The 23,496-nt window shown below is 47.2% G+C and overlaps 1 protein-coding gene across 2 annotated transcripts in view; it reads right to left on the bottom strand.

Moving 5' to 3' along the window:
• LYN (LYN proto-oncogene, Src family tyrosine kinase) overlaps nucleotides 1-18,035 on the bottom strand; it is a 105,294-nt gene extending 87,259 nt beyond the window's left edge. For both annotated transcript variants that reach the window (XM_057734093.1, XM_057734091.1), the window contains exon 1: nucleotides 17,918-18,035. The gene's annotated coding sequence lies outside the window, so the exon portion shown is untranslated. The remainder of the gene's footprint in view (nucleotides 1-17,917) is intronic.
• Nucleotides 18,036-23,496: the final 5,461 nt, after the last annotated feature.

Below are 23,496 nucleotides of genomic sequence, written 5' to 3' on the forward strand. Positions count from 1 at the left end.
CTCACGGGTGGCTTTGAGAGAGCCTCACTCTGCAGAGGTCACAAGCAACCCTCAGAACCTCCGGGTCCCGAGGAGAGGGAAGTGGTCCCCCAGTGCAGGGGAGATGTTCCGGGCGTGAGTGTGAGGGCCCCACCCCTGGCGCGGGATGGGCTCTGTGTACCCACACAGCTCACAACACAGACACGACACGGGAGGGTGAGGCTGTCCCAACACATGGGGTGTCCCGCCCAGCTGCTTCTCAAGTGTGGGGCGAAACCGGGGGGAGCAGGCCCTCTAACCCCAGGAGACTCAACACCCTCCTACCTGGTGCCCGCCTCTCCTCAAGGGACAGGGGGCTATTCCGGGCACATCTTGGCTCTCGGGACATCTGACATTCAGATGGGAACTGACCAGATACTAACAGGACCATCCAAATCCACTGATCTGAACATTACCCCATAACAGCCCACAGATTCCACAATGGCTGGACCTGGTCAAATGGTTCAACCTTGGTACACAGGCAGGGTCTTGAGGAGAGCTCTCAAGAGCACTGATGCTGGGGTTCCCCATTTCATTAGCTGGGGTGCAGCTTGGAGCTGGAGGGGTTTAAATGCTCCCCCACTGACTCTAGTGAGCAGCCCAGGCTGAAAACCACTACAAAAACCCTACACTGTGATGTCGCCTGCTTTGAAAAAGAATTTACCGTCCAGTCATGTTGGGAACCTTCTATCAAACACTGAACTCCTCTTCGGAATCGAAATCCTAGCAGTGGACGTGCCATGGATGGTTTACCTTCAGGTGCCCTGCTGGCTAGCTGCGACAGAAACGGCCCCATATGGCATTACAATCCCATGCCCTCGTGCCCTCACGCCAGAGTGGACGCTGCAATTCACTCACTGCCAACACACCCCCATACCTGAACTCGAACCAGAAAAATTCCTCAGGGGGGAAAGAAGAGCTCTGATTGATAAATGGGGCTCACTGTTGAAAATTTGCTGGTGTAGCAAAATTGACTTTCCTATCAAAATTTGGCTTCTGTGAACTTTATTTTTGTTCTATAAACCTGATGTTCCCAAATGCAAAGTTATGTAGTCCTGGATTTGGTTACACTCTAGCCATAAAGAAAATGGTAGTATTTATAAACTATTAGCTTTGGGGTATGTTCTATGAAAAATATAATTCACTTATACTTATCTCAGTTTTATCTCTTATAAAACTCTCACTATCATCTGCCTTTATTTCAAGTCATTTTACCTTACTGTTTATAATTAATGCTCAGAGAATGAATGTTGATGATTGATAAAACAATGTTACTTCAAGTTTCAAACCCCAAGAGCTACATAAAGGATACAACACTATAAATCCTACATAAACAAACAATAGTCAGGCTACTCATCACTTACAAATGAGAAAGTCTCAATAAACCCAATGCATTGAAAGAACTTACAGTAAAGAACAGCTTCCTAGGAAATAACTTATCCCCTGATCTTAAAGGTAAAACTTAGAACAGCAGAAAATTTTTAACCTGTTCATTACATGAAACACTGGTGATCAAAAACGTAAGTCCAGTTGACCCTTGAACAAAGTGGGGTTAGGGGTGTTGACTCCCTTGCAGCGGAATATCCACGATAACTTTACAGTCAGACCCCATATCCGTGTTTCCGCCTCCTCGGAAGCAACAAAGGTAGGTGGCGTAGTACTGTGGCATTTACTGTTGAAAGAAATCGAGGTATAAGTGGACCAAGCAGTTCAAACCATGTTGTTCAAAGGTCAACTGTAATTCAATTCATTATTCTTCTCTCGTTGAGGTTTAGTACATCTTTTTCAACTTTACCCCAAAAGTCTGGCACACAGGAGGCTTAGTAATTTTCACTGTTGCTCACGAGCTCACATTGTTCTCTTGAAGACACTGAAGAAACAGTCAAGGGTGGGCTCCATCTAACATCTGCTCTACTGTTGTATAAACACAACGAGACATTTTGTAAATGATGACACATCATCAGTCACTCATTTGGCTTTTCTCACCCCAGATTCATTCCTGTGTCTGTCCAGGAATAGTCCATTACCATCCTGGGGTAGTTTATTACCCAAGTCATGGTCCTAATGCCCTTCTTGGCTTAGGTTCTTCTCATCTGTTTATCTTTGGTTGAGCCAGGAAGTGCAGTTAGACAAAGACAGCACGAGCTACTCAGCTAGGAGCTCTCTCCTGCTGCATCCAGCCCAGCCTCTGAAAGATCTCAAGTAAGTGGCTGGTCCTGGATGCAGCAGTGGTTCTACGGCCAGAAGGTTCTTACAAAACCAGCAACAGGTCCAAACTGTCAGTCAACAGGGTTTATTTCCTTGTATGACCCATGTTCCTTCTGGACCGGCATGGAAAATACGGATACAAGACTCCGCCAGCTCCACCCTCATCCCCACGGAAAGCAAGGATGACACACCACCTCTGCCAATGCCCAGCCTGCAGGTACCATATTTGGGGACTACTGGTCCAGGGAAGTCCCCAGAAGTGGTTCCAGCCAGGCCACAAGACGGACCAAAAGAGGATCCTGTGGGGGTCCAAGAAGGAGCACAGGACTGACGTGGAGATTAAACAGCAACGTTTACGTTAAAGCTGATGTCAAAACACCCCTGCTTACATCAACTTCATCAAGATGACAGAAAATTGGGGTTTTACTTAAAGAATCACCTGATACCCCAGGAATGAAAGGAAATAGAGGAATCCTAATACATTTCCCCTTCCAAAGAAAAAGTTACAGTCTTACCCACTTTTCTTTTAACTTCTTTTTGGGGAGCTATCCTTCAGAAATGGAAATAGCCATACAGGAGACATTGGGTGAGGGGTAGCCAAGTGCTGAGCGAAAACACTGGCTGGAGAGTTGACACGCTTCCCAGGGAATAAACTGGTTTAATCCAGGCTTAACCATCGACGATCGTAAACGCATCGCTGCAAATGCCACAAAGAACAGCGGAAGGGAATGGACCGAGCATGGCTCGATGACTCACCCGATCTGTACATTCTTTGCCTATTATCTGACCCTCCGTCATTAGTAACCTATTAACTACAAACTTAATAACCTTTCAAAATCCAAGGCTTTGTGGCTGTATTTTAAAGAGTTATGAGAGTATAAAATAATGCTTAATAGGAAGAAAAACACAAGCTAGATAAGTATTGCGCAAAAGAAAAATGTGGGGTAACTACTGAAGAAAAGGCTAATCCAATCATGATTCAACCTTAGCTATAAAAGAAATGATTCGCTTTGCTTTGCCAGCAGAGGGAAATCATACTTTCCCAACAAACAGTGACCAGGAAATAGAGAGAAATTGAGTTGCCAGCTGAAGTTCACGCACATATATTCAAGTGGCTTAATCCTGATGATCTTGATTCAATGTTTAGATTTTCAGTGCGATTTCAATGCATTTTCCCCCTTTGTCTTTGAGAGCTATGATGGTAGTAAGAACGGCACCAAGTTGTCAGAATCGGGGGCGCTCCCTTGCTTTGGCTCTACTACCAATTTTGAGCGTCTGGGCTTTTTTCTCCCCCAAGTCAGAGAGGCTGCACCTCGGATTTATGGAGAGTTGGGCTTCAGAGCTAGACTTCCTGGGTTCAAGTTTGAGCTCCACGCCATGGAGATATGGCATTGGGCACGGTAATTAACCTTTATTTATCCGAAAAAAAAGGGGATGATAACTACCGATTTCATAAGGTTGTTGTGAGGATTAAGTGAATAACAATTTAGCAAGTGTTTAGAATAATGACTGACATACAGCCTGTGCCCATAAATGTCTCTGCACCAGGTTTATTATTAGTCTCTCAGGAGGAGTCGCAGTCCTGTGTTTACATTTAATGTATAGTCAACTTGATAAACTATCAAGGCTATTACCTTCCACATATTATAATCATGATTTTTTTAAAAAATAACCTTGCAAGGTTAAATAAGACACATCAACCTGGGAGTCAAGCTGGCTCGCATCCCATTTACTTAGTAGCTAAAGGAGCAAAGTATTTATTATCTCTAAGCCTTGGTTTCCTTATCAATACCAAGAATATCAATAACACACCATGTAAGGAATTGGTCACCTAACAGAGAACACATACTCAATAAATGATTGCTATTTTTATTATATTTCTGTAAAAGGTAATTATTGCCTGATACGAAAGTCAAGCAAGTAATAATGTGCTGGTATCATTATAAGATTCTTTCAGGAATTCCCTGGTGGTCCAGTGGTTAGGAGTACTCACTTTCACTGTTGGGCCCAGGTGTAATCCCTGGCGGGGGAACCAAGATGCGGCAAGCCACGTGGCCAAAAGAAAGAAAGAAAAGAGGAAGGAAGGAAGGAAGGAAGGAAGGAAGGAAGGAAGGAAGGAAAGAGGGAGGGAGGGAGGAAAAAAGAGAGAGAGAGAAAGGGAGGAGAGGGGAGACAGAAAGAGAGAGAGGGAGAGGGAAAGGGAGAGAGAGAAAGGCAGAAAGAGAGAGAAAGAAAAAAGGAAAGAAGGGAAGAAGGGAGGAAGGGAGAGAGAAAGAAAGAAAAAATAAGATTCTTTCAATTAAGAAAGACATTGGCTTTCCCTGCTGTGCCAAACTAACCATTCGCGGCTGCCTTTCTCCTTGAGCCTCAGACATCAGTCTTCTGTCTGAAGAAAGCGCGTTCAGCCTGGGTGCCGAGGCCATCACTATCTAGTCTTCAGTAAGTAAGACAGCGTGGATTCGGGGCCCAGGAGCCGGAGCGGTCCTCTGGCTCCCTGCAGAGCCCAGGCAGCGGGGAAACCTTCCATCACCCTGCTGTGCTCCCTCCTCTGTCCATCGTTCCTCCAAGCATTCTCTCCCTTTTAGCAACATGTGCTTCTGAGCTTGAGCAAACATTTCAAAATGCACTTCGGGGCTCAAGGCCAAGCGTGCATCTAAGTTCAGATGACCACAGGCTTTGCAAAATCTTTTTAGTCGTTTCCACAGCATTGCACAGATTAAGCTCCCGAAAGGCTACAATGGCCAAAAAATGATTACTTGGGCAAAAAGAAAAGCAAATAGGAAATGTTTGTTAGGCCTCTATTATGTTTCAAGTACATCCACATAAATAATCACAGCTGAACTTCAAAAGCTCTTCTGTTATGAATCTTCACGTGACAGATGGCCGCAGGGAGACGTCGAGAAGTCAAGCGACTTGCCCAAGATGATACCGGCGACAGTGAGGAGTCACGCCTGAGAAGGTGAAGCCACGTCATGTGACCAGGTCCGCTGTCTGTCATCCCCGCAGGATGCTCCTCTCGCAAAGAAGAGGAAGCACTGGCTCAAATGATTCCAGTTCATTCGATGCCTGTGGGAGCCCGTGAGAGGCGATGATCATGGTAGTTCTCCAGGTGGGGGAGCTGGGGTGCACGGACACTGCTCCCCCAAAGTAAACCTGGGCGTTAAGAGCAGCGCCGTTACCCCCGCGCAGCAGGGCAAATGCCCACAGCTCACCCTCAGAATTTAAAACTCAGCTTCCCAGGATTCCCTCCCTAGTAACTTCCATCCAGGCTTAATAACACTGCCCTTTACCATCTCGCAAGGTTCTGCTGGAGAGGACCTTTATTTTTTTTTTTTAAGTAGAAGAGCTAAAAGAGAATAACTAACACCAGTATCCGAAGCTCCTCAGACACCTCAAGGTCAAGCTGCTAGATTGTTACCAATGCACAGGCCACCCTCTCCCAGCAGGATAGGTTAGGAAGCCAGCTAACTTGTTTCCCCATCTTTTATTTTTTCTGTTCTCAACTGAGGAATGCACTTCTTCCCTGGAAACCTGCCCTGCTCCGGCCAGTGCCCTTGCTCATCCGCCCCTCCCTCCAACCCTAGCTTCCCTCCTGGTTCCAATCTTCTGGAGCATCCAGCGGTGAAAACGCAGTTGCCAGGCATCAGCACCTGTGGCCAGAGGAAGAAGAACCTGGGGCTGGAGCTGCAGGCAGTCAAACCATGGGCTCAGCGACCCCCATGGGGTGGGGTCATTCCCAGCCTTGACCTCCAGATCACAACTGTGACATCTCTGCAGGAAGAGGGGCACTTCCGGACTCTGCTGCCTGTGTGCATTCTTCATGTTTCATACGAAATAGAAAGTTACACTCCTCATCCTACTTTAAAAAATATTTTACTTTCCCGAGCATGTACGGAACAGTTCTGCTATTCAGAGCTAAGGGATGGGTGCGCAAGTCACATGCATGCATATTCATGACCAGTGAGTATCCAAGAAATGTTTCTGAATGATGAATAGATGAAGCATTACTTCATGGGTTAATGCATTCTGCAGGTCAGACGATGGTGCTCTCTCACCCCCAACAAAAATAAATGTCAAAACTACAAGAAGCAGAACAATCAGTCATAAGGGTACTGTGTTCCTTCACATCAGAAAAACAAGTCCCATGTTATGAAGACCATCATAACTGAATTCACAAAGCCAGTTGGTACTTTTAAATGTCTGTGTGCACACTGGCTCTGTGTCGCACAGCAGGATGTTTGATTACTTGTGGGTCACTGGAAACCACCCTTATCACACCCACACTTCTAAATTTGCATTGATACATTTACTGAGCTATGCAGAGATGGGCAGAAAAACAAGCTATATATGGCGAGCCCCATCTAATTTTACTAACTAATGGTTGAATAAACAGGTATTTAAATAAGGCTCTGATCAAACCCACAGTGTGAGAATTGTAGCAACTGAATAGCCAGGGTATAAAACCAGACCAGGCCTTGTCCTGTCTCCCACTGAACTACAGTCATTCAACACAGGGATGCCAGTGCCAGCTGTTCATCGGCCAAACCAAATGGCCTTGTACTGCTTTTCAATTTCTTGCACTTTATTGTGAAAAAGCCAACATGGGAAACTAAACTAAGACTTGAAGCAGGAAAGTAGATGCCTTTGAGGAGAGAGAGCATTATGTGTGTGGAGGGGTGCACCCGGAGACGCTGGGTGTGAGCGTTGTTCTGCTTCTTGATCTGCGGGAGGTTACATGAGGGTCTGCTTGGAGCTAGGCTTGTCTGTGTTTTTTGTATTTTGCAACATGTACATTACCCTTAAGTTAAAAAGAAAAAACCCACCCTTACACTGGGAAAGCTTAGACAAACGAAACTCCTCTTCACACCCATTAGCAAAAACTCCGTTCGAAATATTCTTTCCTATTATGTGATTTGGAATCAGGGGTCCGTGGCTAGAAATAACTAGTTCACCTCTTCTGTAAGGTCCTGTAAGAGAGTTGCTTAACCTGTGCTTACAAGCTTCTAACTTGTAATAAAGAAGGACCACTTTACACCCCAGCTGGGTCCCCCGTAGGCAGCTTTAATTGTTAGAAAGCTCCTCCTTACTCTCCAATCCCCAATCCCTGCCTTGGTAAACTTCTCCATTACAAACTCACATCACAGCCATTTCAAAATCTTGTCAGCCATCAATCCACATGGCCCTGGATTAACACAGAGTTAGAGACCCTGTCGCCTCCCCTGCAAACAACTGGGCACCAGTGAGCTAGGTGGGCAAATCCCCAGTCAGAATGAGGGCAACTCATCAAACTCAAGGAAACATCCTCTAGACCACTCTCATCTACTTGTACACATTTCTGCCCATCAAGCAACTTTCTAAAACTCATTTTTAAAATTGTAATAAAATACACATAACAAAATTTATATCTTCACCATCTTTAAGTGTACAATTTAAGTACACTCATAACCTTGTGCAACCATCTCCAACCATCTCCAGAACTCTTTTCATCTTACAACACTGAAATTCCAGATTCCTCAAACAATAACTACCATTCTCCTCCCCCAGCCCCTGGCAGCCACCATTCTACTTCCTGTCTATGAATTTGATTTCTCTAAGTACCTCGTATATGTAGAGTCATACAATATTTGTCCTCTTATTTCTCTTAACATACTCTTCTCATGGTTCATCCGTGCTGCGGCCCGTGTCAGAACCTCCTCCCTGGTCAAGGCTGAATGATATTCCCTTGTATGTTTGTGTTGTGTTGATCCATTCATCTGTTGATGGACACTTGCGTTCGCTATTGTGAATAACGCTGCTATGAACGTGGGTGTACAAATATCTCTTTGAGACACCACTTTCAATTTGGGGGGGGGGGGGTCTATACCCAGAAGTGGAATTGCTGAATCATAAGGAAATTCTGTGTTTAATTTGGGGCGGGGGGAGCTGCCAGACTATTTTCCGCAGCTTCTGCTCCATTTTATAATCCCACCAGCAGTGCAGAGAGGTTCCAATTTCTCTACATCTTTACCACCACTTGTTACTTCCTGGGTTTTGTTTCTGTTGTTGGGTTTTATGGTTAACTCCATGCCCTCCATATCCTGGGCTCTAACCTCTTCACACACTGTCTTCCTTCTTACCAGAACTACTGGTTTCTGTGCACTGATTCAGATGCCCAGGGATTTCCTGAGCAAGGTGACTGTCCCACCCGTGACCACAGCAAGTTAGTTTGTCAGCCTCTGGTGTGTAAACAGCCCAGACAGAAAAGAGCACAATAAACTCTTTAGGACAGGAAGTTCATACTTATTAAGGTTTATGTTTCCTGCAAGAACCCACCACAATGCCTAACACACAATACTCAATAAATATACACTTCAAAAATCCATTGTGATTACAGAAGACCAGTGATCAGCATTCATGCCACACCAATCTGTGTGACTAGGAGGAACACAGAGCAGACAACTACCTTCCGTGGACATCACAAATTAGTAATCAGGATAACTTATACTATCTTCCTTCCAATTTCCTGACTTTCACATAAGGCTTTTTCTTTCTTTATCCTTTATCTGTGTCTCACTTTCCTTCTCTCCTCCCTCCCCCACTCCTTTTCTGCATGTATTACACACACACACACACACACACACACACACACACACACACACATTTGGCTGTGTCAGGTGCATGGGATCTTGGTTGTGGCATGTGGAATCTTTCCTTGCGGCACACAGGCTTCTTTCTGGTTATGGCTAGCAGGCTTTAGAGCATGCAGGCTTAGTTGCCCTGCAACATATGGGATCCTAGTTCCCCGACCAGGGATTGAACCTGTGTCCCCTGCATTGGAAGTTGGATTCTCAACCACTGCACCACCAGGGAAGTCCCTCTGCTTGTATCTTAAGACCATCTATGCAGCATTACTTTTTTCACTGATTAATGTCCAACCCAAAGTACACCATTCATGAACCGATCACTTGCAAGAATAGGAGCCTCTGACCAATCAGGGCCACCCTGTAGATGGACAAAACCTCTGCAGAAACTTCAGTGGAGAAGATGGATCCTGACGTAATCTGGGTTCTGTTGGAAAGACAGGTGGACTAATAGTGCTGGGTGGACAGGCCAACAGTCATGTCCCCACACATCCTGTACTTACAGCCATGGTGGATGGATATTCAGTCAATCCGACAGCAGCTGGCTTCAACTGTACAAAAGCTGCAGAACTAGAACCGACAAGAAGAAACCATGGAAATACACTGTTGTAGCACGAGAGAAAAAAGCTTACTAATATCCACAGCTGGACAGAAATGAAACGGGCTACTTTGGGCAACAGGAATATCCTTGTCATGGTGCATCTCACAATGTGACCTCCTTTCCCTGTGGTCGAATCACGTGGTACAGACACTAACTTTTGAGACCCAATGTTCAAGGGAAAGTGACTGCCTGATAAGGCCTGTGTGTGAGACACAACACCAAGATCTCCTGCTCTCAGAGTCTGTGATCCTCATGCTGGATACCAATGTAGATGGTGACATCGAGAGGCTGGTGGTTGACATCTGACACCAGAGGGGACACGTCATTTGTTAAATTGGGCTTGACAGTGCTGCCTTAGTTTGAAGACATTAACTACAGCAATAAGGTAACATTTGAATCATTTACCAAAATGTCCAGAAATTTTTTTTCTACTAGACTCTTGAAAGGTTATCCACTGGTAAGGGAATTTACAGAAAGTAACAATTAAATCTTCATTTAGTTGTTATCTTCACTTATTTAAAACTTTTAAAATAATTGAAAACCATAAAATAAAAGATATGCAGGCAGTTATGAAATTTAACTTGTTCAATTTCCTTTTTTTTATATACATTAGGCATCCATTAAATCTGAAAAAACTGGAAAAGTCAACATGCTCCAGAGAGACAGAAACTGACTCTTACGGTGCATGTTTGATTATCCTGATGACCATAAACTGTATAATAGAAATTTCTTTGAATCAGGGACCATGTCCACTACCGTATTTGTCTGTCACTCCCCAGATTACGAAGTCTCCTGTTATCTAAGGATGCCTTCCTTAAGGCCTCTGACTGGTGAATTCCTTCCCCCTTACCCTACCCAGCCTAAGCATCGTGCCCCCAATGTCACCAAGAGCCCTGTCCTTCTGTTTGCAGAGCACTCTGTACTCATGTCTAGCACCGATCACACTCTGAACACCAGGTTTATGGCCCCACATTCCACTCTTGAGGGCATCTTTGAATGCAGAGACCATCCTGCTCACCCCTGTAGCTTCTGGCAATTCCTGGTACCTCAGGCAGATCAGAAGTTCAACTGACCAACACTGGAGCCTCCAGCTCAGGGAAAACACCATCCTGGGAAGGATGGTCTATGACTGACCCCCCGACTAGACTCTGAACATTCCTCAGCTGTGACAGTGTATAAGCCTTATACTCAGTACATGTTTGCTGATGGAAGGAATGAGCTCCCTTTTACCATGTGCCGACTGTGTACCAGAAACAACGTCAGAGATTACAAATCCACTCTGCTAATCCCCACCACACACTTGAGAAGTGGGTATGGTACTGTTATCATCATTTTATAAATGAAGAAATGGTGAGGATAAGTCATGAGTGTCGGAGCCTAGACTGGGCTCAGATTTGTCTAACTTGGAAGCCCATCTTCTTTCCACCACATGATACCGCTCGAGGTTAAAATTAACAATCCCTTGTAGGCACTGAATACATCAGCTATTCAATATGCTGTGTCTGATTATGCAAAGGCATTCCTCGCATAAAAAATTATGCCATTTTGTCCAACTGTCGCCGTTCCTAGTTATGGTGATGCTTTAATACACTGATTTGTATGTGGTAAGAACAATGCCACCACTGAGCCCTGCTTGTACAACAGTCTCCATTTAAATCAAATGGAAAGTACTGATAAGCCCACAGAAACTTAGACCTCAACTCCAAACTGCTTCTTTCTTCAGCAGTGTTGCCCCATCAGGAAGATTCAGGTAAATGTCTGGGCGAGGTCGTCACCATCAAGTTCCTCCTCGCTAGTGACTGCAAATGATGTAGTCTGAGCAACAATAAATGTTACCTTCTAGCCCCAAATTAATCTCTGTGGAAGTCCCCATTCCTGCCCCGGGTTAATCATCCTCCTATTCAGAGCAGTTAATGAGTGTCTCGGTGTCTCTTCATTATTTGGTGACATCACCAATGCTTTATTATGGAAGAGTCTAGGCAAGAAGTTGATTATGATGTGGAAAAAAAAAAAGGCTTCCCACTAAAAGGCTCCACCAATTAGTTCACCTCCGTCTACACAGTGCAATCCAACGGAGTCTCGGGAACCCGGGTCCTCCACGCCTGCGCAAACAGCCCCATCGCCGCCTGGCCGCCCAGAGATGCTGCGACAACCGGTGTGTCCTCCCCGCCGCGGCTCCTTCTCCCCTGCGGGGTTTCCTCCCGGTGCTGAGCCTGTCGTGGTAGGTTCTCAAGAAACTCAGTACTAAATTTAAGTAAATATAAGCGGACGCTTCTTTAGGAAGATATTCTGTTTACAACGTTTGCAACGCATGAGCTCCTCCAGGGTCTGCCTACAATGACATCCACAACCCAAAGGGCTGCTCTTGCCCCAAAGTTTCCTGATCGCTCCACCTCCCCTCGGCAGTCACGCTGGTTTCTTACACGTCATCGCCCATTACACCGCTGTCCTAAAACCACAGAAGTCATGCTCTTTGTAACAAAATAAAGATCTACAAAAGAGAAAAATCAGCATTCACCTATCACACAGAAATAATCAGTCCTGAAAACTTTAGTATAAACAAATCATTGATATGCAAAACAATTACATGTCACACGCAAATATTTTATTTCATAAGTGTTAATATACATTACCTTTCAGCTTGTGTTTGGCTTTTTAAAAGCATCTTTCATATTAGGAAGTAATATTTAATTATATTTTTAAAGATATTTGCAAATTATATCATTCATTGTATGGATGTATCTTAATTCGTGTTTATGTGATAAACCCCCTTATTGGACTGGAGTCTGTGGAATTGTTGGGTCCACCTCTGTGCGTTTCATTTTTATTGTATTGTATCGTATTGTATTTTTCTCGCCCCACCGCAGGGTTTGCCGGATCTTAGTTCCCCCACCAAGGATTGAACCCAGGCCACAGCAGTGAAAGCACAGAGTCCTAACCACTGGACTGCTAGGGAATTCCTGCCTCTGTGCATTTTAAACTCTGCCAGATCTCACCAAGTTGGCCTCAGAGGACTGCCAGCGGTCACATTCCCACAAGCTGGGAGGAGGGGCTATTCCACCAAATTCTGTTTCTTTTTTTTTCTTTCTTTCGTTTGTTCATTCATTCGTTCTTTCTTTTCTCTTTTCTTCTCTTTCTTTCTTTCCTTCTTTTTTTTTTTCTTTTTCTGGCATATAGATGGATGTGCTTTCCGGCACAAGGCAAAATATGATGTTTCTTAATATGGATCAAGGTCAAAGGAGTTTGAAAGTCACTGATCTATCCCAAATATTTAACAAGAGGCTATAGCTTAAGTAATTTTAAAAATAGCACCGAACCGCTGTAGTTAGGATTGGAAATTATTATAATGCCTGAACATTAAAAGATTTTAAAACATCTACTCAGAGTTTTGTAATGGTTTCCATGATGGAGAATTTCAAAACGTACATCTTTCTGTGGCTGAAAAATCCAGCATGGCCGCCGTGGGTTCTGCCAGAGGAGCTTCTACCGCTGAGGGCTAGGCCCATTCTTCTCTTCCCTCCCCTCCCCTCCCACCTCTCAAGGACAAACTGAAAACGCACAGAGTAGAAGGTGGTAGAAAGAACCCGAACCAGGAGGAAAAAGCAGTGCTGGGTGGCGAAGAAGGTGGGGCTTCAGTCAAATGATGGGCCTGGGGCCTTCGGAGCAGGAGGAAGTATCACTTCCTTGCCAGCCTCCTCCTCTCTCGGGCCTCCTGCTACAGTTCTGCTCTCCGTGACACAGCTTCCCCGTGGAAAGCAGAAGTGGGCCTCCCTCTCCAGACGGTCCCTCTGAGACAAACTTCTCCACTGCCCTCACCCGCATGGGGGTTAACATTTACAGGAAGAGTAGACGTACCCAGAAGGCCCAAATCCCAGGGAGACATCACTGCTCTGGCTGGAGGTGGGGTGAATCCAGCTGCATCTCTCCCATCTCACCGTGGACTCCCACCAGTGCCGAAAAGTCACTCTAGCTCCCCAACCAGATGCTGGACCCATAGAGAGAGGGCGGAGAACCGGGGAGAGGTGACAAAGAGCTTCCAACCACCATGACTTGGGGTCAATAAAGAAAGTGACGTTAGATGCTCACAGAAAGCGGGGAGTGTGGGCAGGCCCAGCTGAAATGTGAACAATAAAGAGGAAATGAGACAACTTAAAGACCCTCTGAGCCTCACGGATGAAGACTTCTTCCCTGCGTCCTACAGCTCACTGAGAGCAGAGTCCACAGCTTTGAGAAACACCCACTCTGATGGACTCTGTTAATGTATCCCCATTCGTAAAACGTCATTTTACGGAACATCACTTATACATCTTAGCGTTATGAAGAATGAACACAGTGACACTGAGATTAACCAATATTGGTCAGCTCCTGTCAACTCATGCCTTGAAGGCTCTGCAGAATAGTGGGGAAGGAGTTGAAGAGGGGAGTTAGAGAAGAGAGACTGGACATATATTAAGGTTAACAAAATAAAAATAAAGCACAGTTAAATAACCAACACTTTGGAAGAGTTCTATACAAATGGAAACTATATCCTGATTATAAACACAACTTTCACGAAATAGCTTGGCGGCAAATAAGGAATGGCTTGATGCTTAGTGAGTACTGAGGGAAAGTGAAGTTCAGGACAAGATTGAAGAAAAAGCCCAAGAATGAAGAAACAAGGCTGTAATAGGCCCCTGCAGCCTGCCAGATGAATGAGCCTTTTAAACACATCATCCCAAGTAATTCCTGAAACTTGTGGTTCTAAATTACAGGAGAGCCCTTCCAGCTAACAGAAGCCAAGGCTATCTAAAAGAAGGTCCAAGTCTTTAAACTGGCCTGTTCCAAAAGTTCGAATCCCTCAATGGGCAGATTTCCATACTATTTTCTACCCTTGGGCTTCTCCCCCAGATGGGAACTTACTCAAAATAAATGTCAGAAATGATGAGAGAGTGAACTCAAAGTTTCACAACTTAAGTATCAGGAAACCAGACAGCTGTAAGAAATCTTTCAGTACTTCTCATCAACTTCCTCTTCCCTGTCCTTCTCCTCATCAATCTTAAAAGATGGGAGGGAATGTCTATCTAGGGTAGGAGTGTGGGCTTAGGACAAGCCTTGCTTGTAGCAGGTGCCCAAGAAACGGGCCATATGTTTCCACGTGCATCCCACAGGCCCTCTCTGCTTACTTTATGTTTTCTCCTCAAATGACACCTCTCACAGTTATAACAGCCACACAAGGAGGCTCATGGGGTTTATAAAGAGGCTGGAGGGAATCCCTTTGCAAAGTATTACCTGGGTACTTCTATAGTGACTGATAAGCTCCAGATAGCCCCCACGGCAGTCACTAGAGCTGCTCTGACAGCAGCCAGAAAAGGTGTCACCTAGGCAGCTCTGAGAACTCCCCCTTCCCTGAGCAGGAAGCTGAGCTGAAAGGCACAGAAACTCAGCTCCCCAGAACAGCCTAAGTACCCCGCTTGCCGGCACACCTGCTCATCTGTTCTGACAGCCCCTTAGTGCAGACAATTTCCACATGATAGAGGAAGATTACCTTGTGATTCTGTCTTAAACATGTTTATTAAATGATTAGTTAATTTCTTTACTTTTAAGTAATTGAGTACCTACTACAGGTCCAAAGGTAGAAAAGTGGGGAAAGCTCTAGAGTTGGAGCCAGAAAACATACCTCCTATGCGTACCAATGCCACTTCACTAGGCCTGTGACCTTGCACAGGCCAAGCCCTATTTTTTTTTTTTTTTGGTATCTGTCCCTGCCTACTCTTGGGGGTCATGAGAGGGTCAAATGAAATCAAGAGTTCAGAAGGCTTCAGTGCCCTGGATAAGCAAAAGGTATCAGCAGTAGCATTGCCAGAAAGAGCCCAGGAAAGGTCTGAGGCCGTTTCTGCCATCAATGTGTCACTGATCAATGTCCCAACTAATGCCTGTGATGACCTTTCAATGTCAACACTCTCCACGCCTGAGGACCCGGAGGTCACTGAGGTCAGCAGTATGAGTGGGCTCTTAGAAGTTCCATGCTAGGGACATGCATTCCTATTTACACTGTTTTTAAAGTAAGGTGGGTTTGTTTATGGATAATGTGCTTTCATGTTGTAACTTACAACTCCACATATTCATTTGAACCAGCTGGCATCTCAAATGTTTTGGTGATTTATTCTTGAATGCAAATATAATGGAACTAAAAGGCTTTGGAAGTCACTGAATCACAACCCCGCTGGACCACTTTTCTGCTAAGAGAATGCCATGGGTGGGGGTGGGACACAGATATTGCAAGTTCTCTACCAAACTATCCAATACTGATGATTCTAAGACAAAGTGTGTCTTTTTGATTAGGCAACAGCTTACCCAGATGTAGGCTTTGCAGGCTACATCTTACCATTCCGAATCAAGACATCGCTCCCAGCGATAGAGCACAGAAACCAGTCCTGAGTGGAGACGCTCATTTAGAACACTAGTGCTGGGATAACTTGACAGTCAAAAGAGTCTCTCAAATCCCCATTTTAGAATCCAGGACAGAGAGGGCCAGTGAGCTACAAATGCCTTAGGGGCCAGCCCTGTTCCTCCGCCTTGCACAGGACCAGGCTCAGAGCAGACTTTCCTTCCTTTTTCCAAGCAATCTCGACCATGTGACAGGCACCAGGGCTAGCATTTTGGACAAGCCAGACAAAGCTGTTTTCACGGAGATTTCATTGTAGTGGTGAATACAGACTAGCCACATATGGGAAAATCATAATATAACTCTAGTTACTGCTGTGAAGGAAATGTTGGCGGAATACATGGCCCAAATAACTGATCCCAAATCACAGCTCTGATAAATGGTGGAAGAGACCCAAACTCAGGTTTCCTGGCTTCTTTACATTGGCTGCTCTCTGGTCCTCACTTAGGAAGAGGGTTTTCCCATTCTGCATCCAAAGAGGCCCAATCACCAAAAGCCTCTTGTGATCAAATTAAATTTCTTCAAGTCTCAAAACGTTGACTTCCTTACTTCCAAATGAGAACCAGGAACTACCTGAATTCTACCGTTTTCTGGTAGAGCTTACCTTATCAGGACAGACTGAGGACTTAGTAAGCTCCTGTATTCTCTCAAGTGCCTATTCCCCTGCAGACAGCTTTAGATATTGCTGGAGAGAGAGAATGCCCCTGCGCTCCTGAACCCCACAGCAGGCTGCGTAGCCAAGAAATCAAAAGTAAGTCAAACCTCCTCATTGGCTAGTTCTTTGGGTGAGTCAGACTCCAGCTTTCTGCCCTGAGACAGCAAATCTCTGGTGTATTTATTATGCAGATTTATTAGTAAGGTCAGATGGCTGAATCGGACAAGCAGTCAGATTTAAAAACCATCAAATTGCAAAGAACCAGGAAGCCTCGTTGTTATGGACAAAATCATTTGCTATAATAACAGCACCGTTTATGGAATGACTAATATGTGCTTGGGGCTTTACGTGCAATTAATAGCTCAGAAGGTAGGTATGTTCTCCTAAAGATGAGGAAACCCAAAGCGAGAATTTCAATAATAGGCCCAGGTTCACACTTAGCTAAGAAACTGCGAAGCCCGGGTTCAACTCGAGTTTCTGAGATGGCAAAGAAGTTGGATGGATTTGGGGTACTTCAGACACACACACACACCCATGACCACGCCGCCCCCACCCCCCCACACACACCCATGACCACGCCGGACGGACACACACACACCCCCACACACACCCATGACCACGTCGCCCCCCCCCACACACACCCATGACCACGCCGTACGGACACACACACACACACACACACACACACACACACACACACACGCCGGCTGTTGGAAGGACTATAACAAACGCTCAGCATCGCCAAGACAGCACAGTGGCCGAGATAACGAAGGAAAGTGGGAACTGACGTTCACACCCTTCCCCCAAGGCGAAGGAACGGCAACCCCTGAATTCTTAAAATAACTCTCGCTTCCTCTTGGCGGCCGGGGGCTCGGGACGGCGGCTCCGCAGGCCGGGAGGCGCCGGGCTCAGCGGGAGGGAGCGCACCGCCTCCGCCGCCGCGCCTGGACGTCACGCCGGGCCACCGGGGAGGGCTGCCGCCCGCCGGCCTCGGAGGGGGCCCGGGTCGGGCCGTGGCGCTCCCCTTGGAGACCCGGGGCCCGGAGGGGAGGCCGGCCTGTGCCGGCGAGGCGTGCCCCCGGGATCCCCACCGCGCGCCCGCTCCTCGTGGACAGGGGCTTTCCCCGCCGCGTCGGGAGCCGCCCAAGCGGGCACAGCATCCGGCCCTCGGGACGGCGCCGGAGGGACCCGCGGTGCCCCCCCCCCCGCCCGCCCCGCGCGCCACGCCCCTGCGCCCGGGGCCGACAGACACCTGCAGAGCCGCCCGCCCCGCCACCTCGCGCCCGGGGCCGGGTCCCCGCGGGCGGAAGGCATCCGGGTGGCCTCGCCGCCCCGCTGCGCGCCCCCCCCGCCCCCGCATTCCTCCCTCCCGGGTCCTGCCCGGGACTCACCAGCTCCAGGTGCGAGTCGCGGGGCGGCGGCGGCGGCGCTCCACGGTGGCCGGGGGTCCGAGCGGGGGCCGCGACGGGGCGGCCCGGCGGGGCGGGGGCGGGGGCTCGCGGCGGCTCGGGGTGCGGGCTGGGGCCCGGGGTGGCGCGGCCGCCCCACCTGCCGCGGGCTGGAGGCTGCAGCGCGTCCGGCCCGGAGGCGCCACGGCCGGGAGCGAGCGGCGGCGGCCCGGAGCGGCGGCGGAGGAACTGGCCGTCGCCGAGCTCGGCCGGGAGGTCCCAGCTACTTCCTGGTGCTCGGATTTGCATACCGCGCCTGGAGGGCGGGGAAGTGACCGTCTGGCCCCTGCCCAAGGTTTGGGGCTTCGGCGTGGCCGTCGCGCAGAGCTTTGGAGGCGAAGAAACCTGCGTCCCAGCGCGCGGCTCGCGAGCGCGGGGCCGCCCCCGGCCCGACCTTCTCCTGCGGAGACGGACAGAGGGCCCTTCCAGGACATCCTCTGGCGCCTGGCGTCCTGGCCCAGCGACGGTCTCCGTTCCGTCCCTTCCAGCCTACTTCCTAGAGTGTCAGGAAGCGGGGTGCCCCTGGCAGCAGAGGGGGTGCGCTCTGATCCCCCAACATTTGAAGTTGAATGGAGAGAGGATGCTCAGGGTCTCCTTGCGTTCTTAACCAGTAGAGTTGCTCCTTAAGGGTATACATGGGGGTGTTCAGGATATTGATGGGGGGGGGGATGGCTGTGGAGTTAAATGGCCTGGCAGTTACTCAGTTCCTCAGAACTTAATGTCCTCCCAGAAAAATGGAGACAGGGCAACTGGGAGGATGTAAAAAGGGCTTCCACTGTGCCCTGCACACGGTAAGGGTCACCTTATTCTTTCATTCCTGCCATCGCTGCGTTCCCGTATGGAGCACAGTGCTTGGCGCATAGCAGGTACCTGACCCGTGTTTGTTGAAAGAATAACTTCATCTTCAAGTTCATGGTCCAACTCAGCACATGCCACTTATAAGCCCAGAGTAGAGTATCAGTCTCAGGCACCGTGGATGCCCGCTTGTTCTAAACAAGATTCTGCTGACTGCGGTCCCAGCACTGCACTGCAGCATAGAATTTATGAGGAAATAAACAGCCCTCTGTAGGAGATTTGGACTTTGTATTAGTGATAACAAATGCCTACGTAGGGCCTGTTGGGTGCTAGACACTACCCTAAGCCTGTCAGACCAATGACCTTTTATTAACAGTGTTCTTAAGAGGCAGGTCCCACCCAAGGCTACAGCCACAGTCCAGCGGTCAAGTCTGCCATCATGTAGCATGACGCATAGAGCAGTCATTTATTGCTGGTAACCCAAGACAAAGGTTTGCAAACTACTGCCTAAACCAAAATCAACAACAACAAAGTAGGAAGGATGGTTTCTCCCTGTGATGATCACTGGTATGTAGCTGGTTAGTTTCCTGCTGAAGAGGAGGGATTGGGTCACCTGTTGGAAAGTGTTGATCGATCTTGTCAAGGCATCCCGTGGAGTAATGCACTCCCTGAGGGCCTGTTTCCTGGACTTTCCCTCAGAATGACCTCTCAAATATCTTGGCCTTAATTTAAAATGTCTGCTATTACCAGTGAATCCTTGAGGTCCTGGCTAAAGGCAGCTGGCAGCTAAGACTGAGACACAGAATGGTTGGTGTTGGCTAGTTCGTCTGGAAGGTCCTGCCAGTATTTTGGTGAAAGGGTAAGACCAAGCTCCATCACTTTTTTTGTGTGTGTGATGAAGGTAAGGATCTCCAAAAGAGGTTCCCCAGAAGTATTTTTATTTATTTATTTATTTATTTATTTATTTATTTATTTTTAATTGTATTTTTTATTAAATGAGTCTTTAAATTCTGCAATGCTTTACAATTTTCACAAGTTTCACACACATAATTTCATATAATCCCTTAATAACCCCTTTGTTTTTCAATCCCCTACTCCTAAAAACCCCTATCCTAAGCTCCACCACTTCTAACTCCCCACACACAAGCATCTTGGCTAAGTTCATCTCTGTTCATCTAGAGCATGTATGGTGTACAGCGTTCATCTTATACTTGGGTTCTTTTTAGCACTGTTTGCTTTTGGTTCGCATGTTAACTTTCTCTCCTTAACTACTGGTAAATAGTAAACCCCTCTTTGGAAAGCATTGCTTTTAAAAAAAAAAAAACATTATTTATTTATTTGGCTGCACCGGGTCTTAGCTGTGGCACGTGGGATCTTCGTTGCGGCATGCGGGATCTTTTAGTTGCGGCATGCAGGATCTTAGTTGCTGCACACGGGATCTAGTTCCCTGACCAGGAATCAAACCTGGGCCCCCTGCATTGAGAGCATGGAATCTTAACTGCTGGACCACCAGGGAAGTCCCAGCATTGCTTTCTGTATTTGTCTTTCTTCCTGTCACTCTCAAAAGTTGTTAGGTGCTTCAAAATACATCATTAGTACTGATGGATGGGTTATTCACTTGATGGACTGAGTTGTCCCGACACAGCAAGTGGGCTTCTGAAGGAGGTGAGGACTGTGACGGGGGCAGCGGGGGGACGACACAGGAAAGGTAGTGGAAATGGCATCATCTGGGTATAATCGATCCTCATTTTTTTCAGATCCCATGTTTGCAAACTCACCTACTCATTAACATTTACTTGTAACCCCCAAATCGGTATACAGGCCGCTTTCACAGTCGGTGGTGGACATGAGCACAGCAGTAAGAGTCTGAGTCGCCTGACTCACCTATTCTGCCCTCTTGTTTCAGCTCTTGTTATATAAACATGAGTCCTTCTGTGATCTGTCTGCTTATCACCATGTTTTTGTACTTTTGTGCATTTGTTTTGCTTTTGTTTTCGTTTTTGGTGATTTCAGTGTTTCAGCTGGCCCCAAGTGTAGCACTGCAGTGCTGTCTGGTGCCCTGAGCACAAGAAGGCTGTGATGTGCCTCATGGAGGGAGCAGTCTAGACCACGACTCCCGCGAATGGTGAGAATGGACTCTGTCCATCATCCATTGGGAGGAAAAAGGAAGGCCTGACCTCAAGGAGATTCTCCTCCATCATGACCTATGACTTCCCACACCCGAGCTCGGCATCTGCAGCTGAGATTGGTCATCTCCTCGCACACTTCATGCCAGCCGACCCACCTCGCTGTCTGACCCGCAGCCCACCTGCTACCATGGTGTGGACTGTCCCTGGTCCCTTCCACTGTCTGGAGCTGCCCTCCAGGGCTTCAGGCTCCGCAGCACAACTCAGAGACTCTCACAGCTTGTCTGCAGAAGCCCCCCATTGGCTTTGCAGGGAGCGGCAGAGCGGAAGCTGAGACTCTCCATCTGACTCTCGCACGCATGGCCACAGACCTAAGCGTTTAACACAGAGCAGTGGTACTCAAGCTGGCGGCACCTGCGCATCACAGCCCAGGCCCTACCAAGGTCTTAAACCAGAGTCTGGGGCGTGAGACGTGGGGAGGGGGCGTCATCAGAGATGTCGAAGCTCCCCAGATTGTTCCCGTGAGCAGCCAAGATGGGGAGCCACTGGGAAAGAGCCCCAACCAAACATTCTGGGAGGAAGTGGGACAAATCTGCCTAGCAGATGGCTTTCTGCTTCTCACCAGCCTTCCTGGTGAAACACGCTGGAGGGCCTTTCATCTGACACGTTTGGCTCTGATGAATCAAACAAGTTGTCAGAAGTGGGGAAATCATAAAAATGACGTAAGTGTGCCTTAAACATTTTACTTGAACTTCAACCTAAAGTACAATCATGCAGGGAATTCCCTGACGGTCCAGTGGTTAGAACTCCACGCTTCCACTGCAGGGGGCACGGGTTTGATCCCTGGTCAGGGAACTAAGATCCCGCATGCTGCAGCCAAAAATAAATTAATTAATTAGCTAAATAAGATAAAGTACATTCATTCACCCCCAACCTCTCATGTCACACCAGGGCGTTTCAAAATTCAGCTTGCTGAGGTGGCAGGCACTGGAATTGAATCCCATCTGTCTGACTGATCCTTAGATGACAAGGCCGCCTACGAAGACCAAGCTTCTCTGCCTGAAAGAGCCCAGACACAGCCCGGTGCGCCCAGAAGCAAACAGAGAAATTGTGGCTGAGTCTTCTCTGTTCCTTTATGTTTATAAAGGAATACACAAGCTACCTGAACAAGAAATTATTAGAACTGAGCCAAGTAGTAATAGTAATAACACCAGTAACTTAACTGGGATTGGAGTCATAAAATTGATAGCAAAGTTAATCTGTTACTCAGTGATACACAAGATTGTTCTAGATGGTAATGAGACCAAAATAGTCAACTATGCATAAGAAATTCTCCCCTTGGAATGTTATTCAGCTATAAGAAAGAGTGAAAGCATGCCATTTGCAGCAACGTGGATAGACCTAGAGATGATCATACTAAGTGAAGTAAGTCAGACAGAGAAAGATGAACATCATGTGCTATCACTTATATGTGGAATCTAAAATATGACACAAATGAACTTATCTATGAAACAGAAACAGACTCACAGGCATAGAGAACAGACTTGTGGATGCCAGGCCTGGCAACCAGGGTCGGGGAGGGATGGATTGGAAGTTTGGGGTTAGCAGATGCAAACTCTTATATATATATGTATAACTGAATCACTTTGCTGTACACCAGAAACTAACACAACATTGTAGATCAACTGTAATTCAATAAAATAAAATAAAAATTTTTAAGGAATTGTCTCCTGTAGTCAAATTGGGGGTTCCTGGGGTCTACCAGGGAATACCCAAATAAAAGGGAGAGTTGCTTCTGACTTCATTTCTGTTTTCTCTCTGAGGAGGAGGCCCCAGCGCCACCCCCGCCTCCTTCCCTACCTTCTGATCCTCAGCGAGGATGCCCAGGCCTTCAAACTGAGCTCGTCTCAGGACTCTAGGATCTGCCCTGTCCCCAGTTCTCACGTCTAGAGGTGGCAAACCTGTTTTCTAGGTGCCCCTCTGGTAGCTAGGAACTCATATATTTAGCGTTTCATAATTTCAGACTTAGAGAAAAATTGCAAAGATAACATAAAGAATCACCAGCTATCCTTAAGCCAGATTCTCTGACTGTCCACGTGTAACGTTTGTGCTCTGTGTCTACTGGAAGGTTTCTGTGCTTCATCAGGCTTTTCCCCATTTATCATCCATTGATGATTCTTGCCTGAGTTGATGGTTCCTGTGATGGTTGCCAAATGCTGTACCCTGTGACTTTTGAATAAAAAGAACTTTCTGGAACTGGATGTGTCAGTCAAAGGAGGTGGGAAGAATTTGGAAAAACTGGTGTCAAGGATCAAACAGAAGGGCATACAACCACTTAATTCTCAGAGCAGCTTCATGGTGTAGTCTAACCAGAGAGCTTTCCTAAGGTTGATCCGCGTTAAGACTCTGGCCGTTTGGATGGAGGTGGAGAGGTCACGTGGTGCCCAGGACATCGGCAAGGAAACTGGGCTTCAGGGGAAGTAAACCAGTGCAGTCCAGGAAGCAGGGATGGGGCCTGAGGGAGGTGCTGGGTGGGAAAGGGCTGCAGAAAGAGACCCTCCCCTGGGGCAAACTTGGTCTGCTGCTCCAGGAGTCCAGGGG

This window comes from Hippopotamus amphibius, chromosome 5 (assembly GCF_030028045.1).
Source record: "Hippopotamus amphibius kiboko isolate mHipAmp2 chromosome 5, mHipAmp2.hap2, whole genome shotgun sequence".
Lineage (NCBI taxonomy): Eukaryota > Metazoa > Chordata > Mammalia > Artiodactyla > Hippopotamidae > Hippopotamus > Hippopotamus amphibius.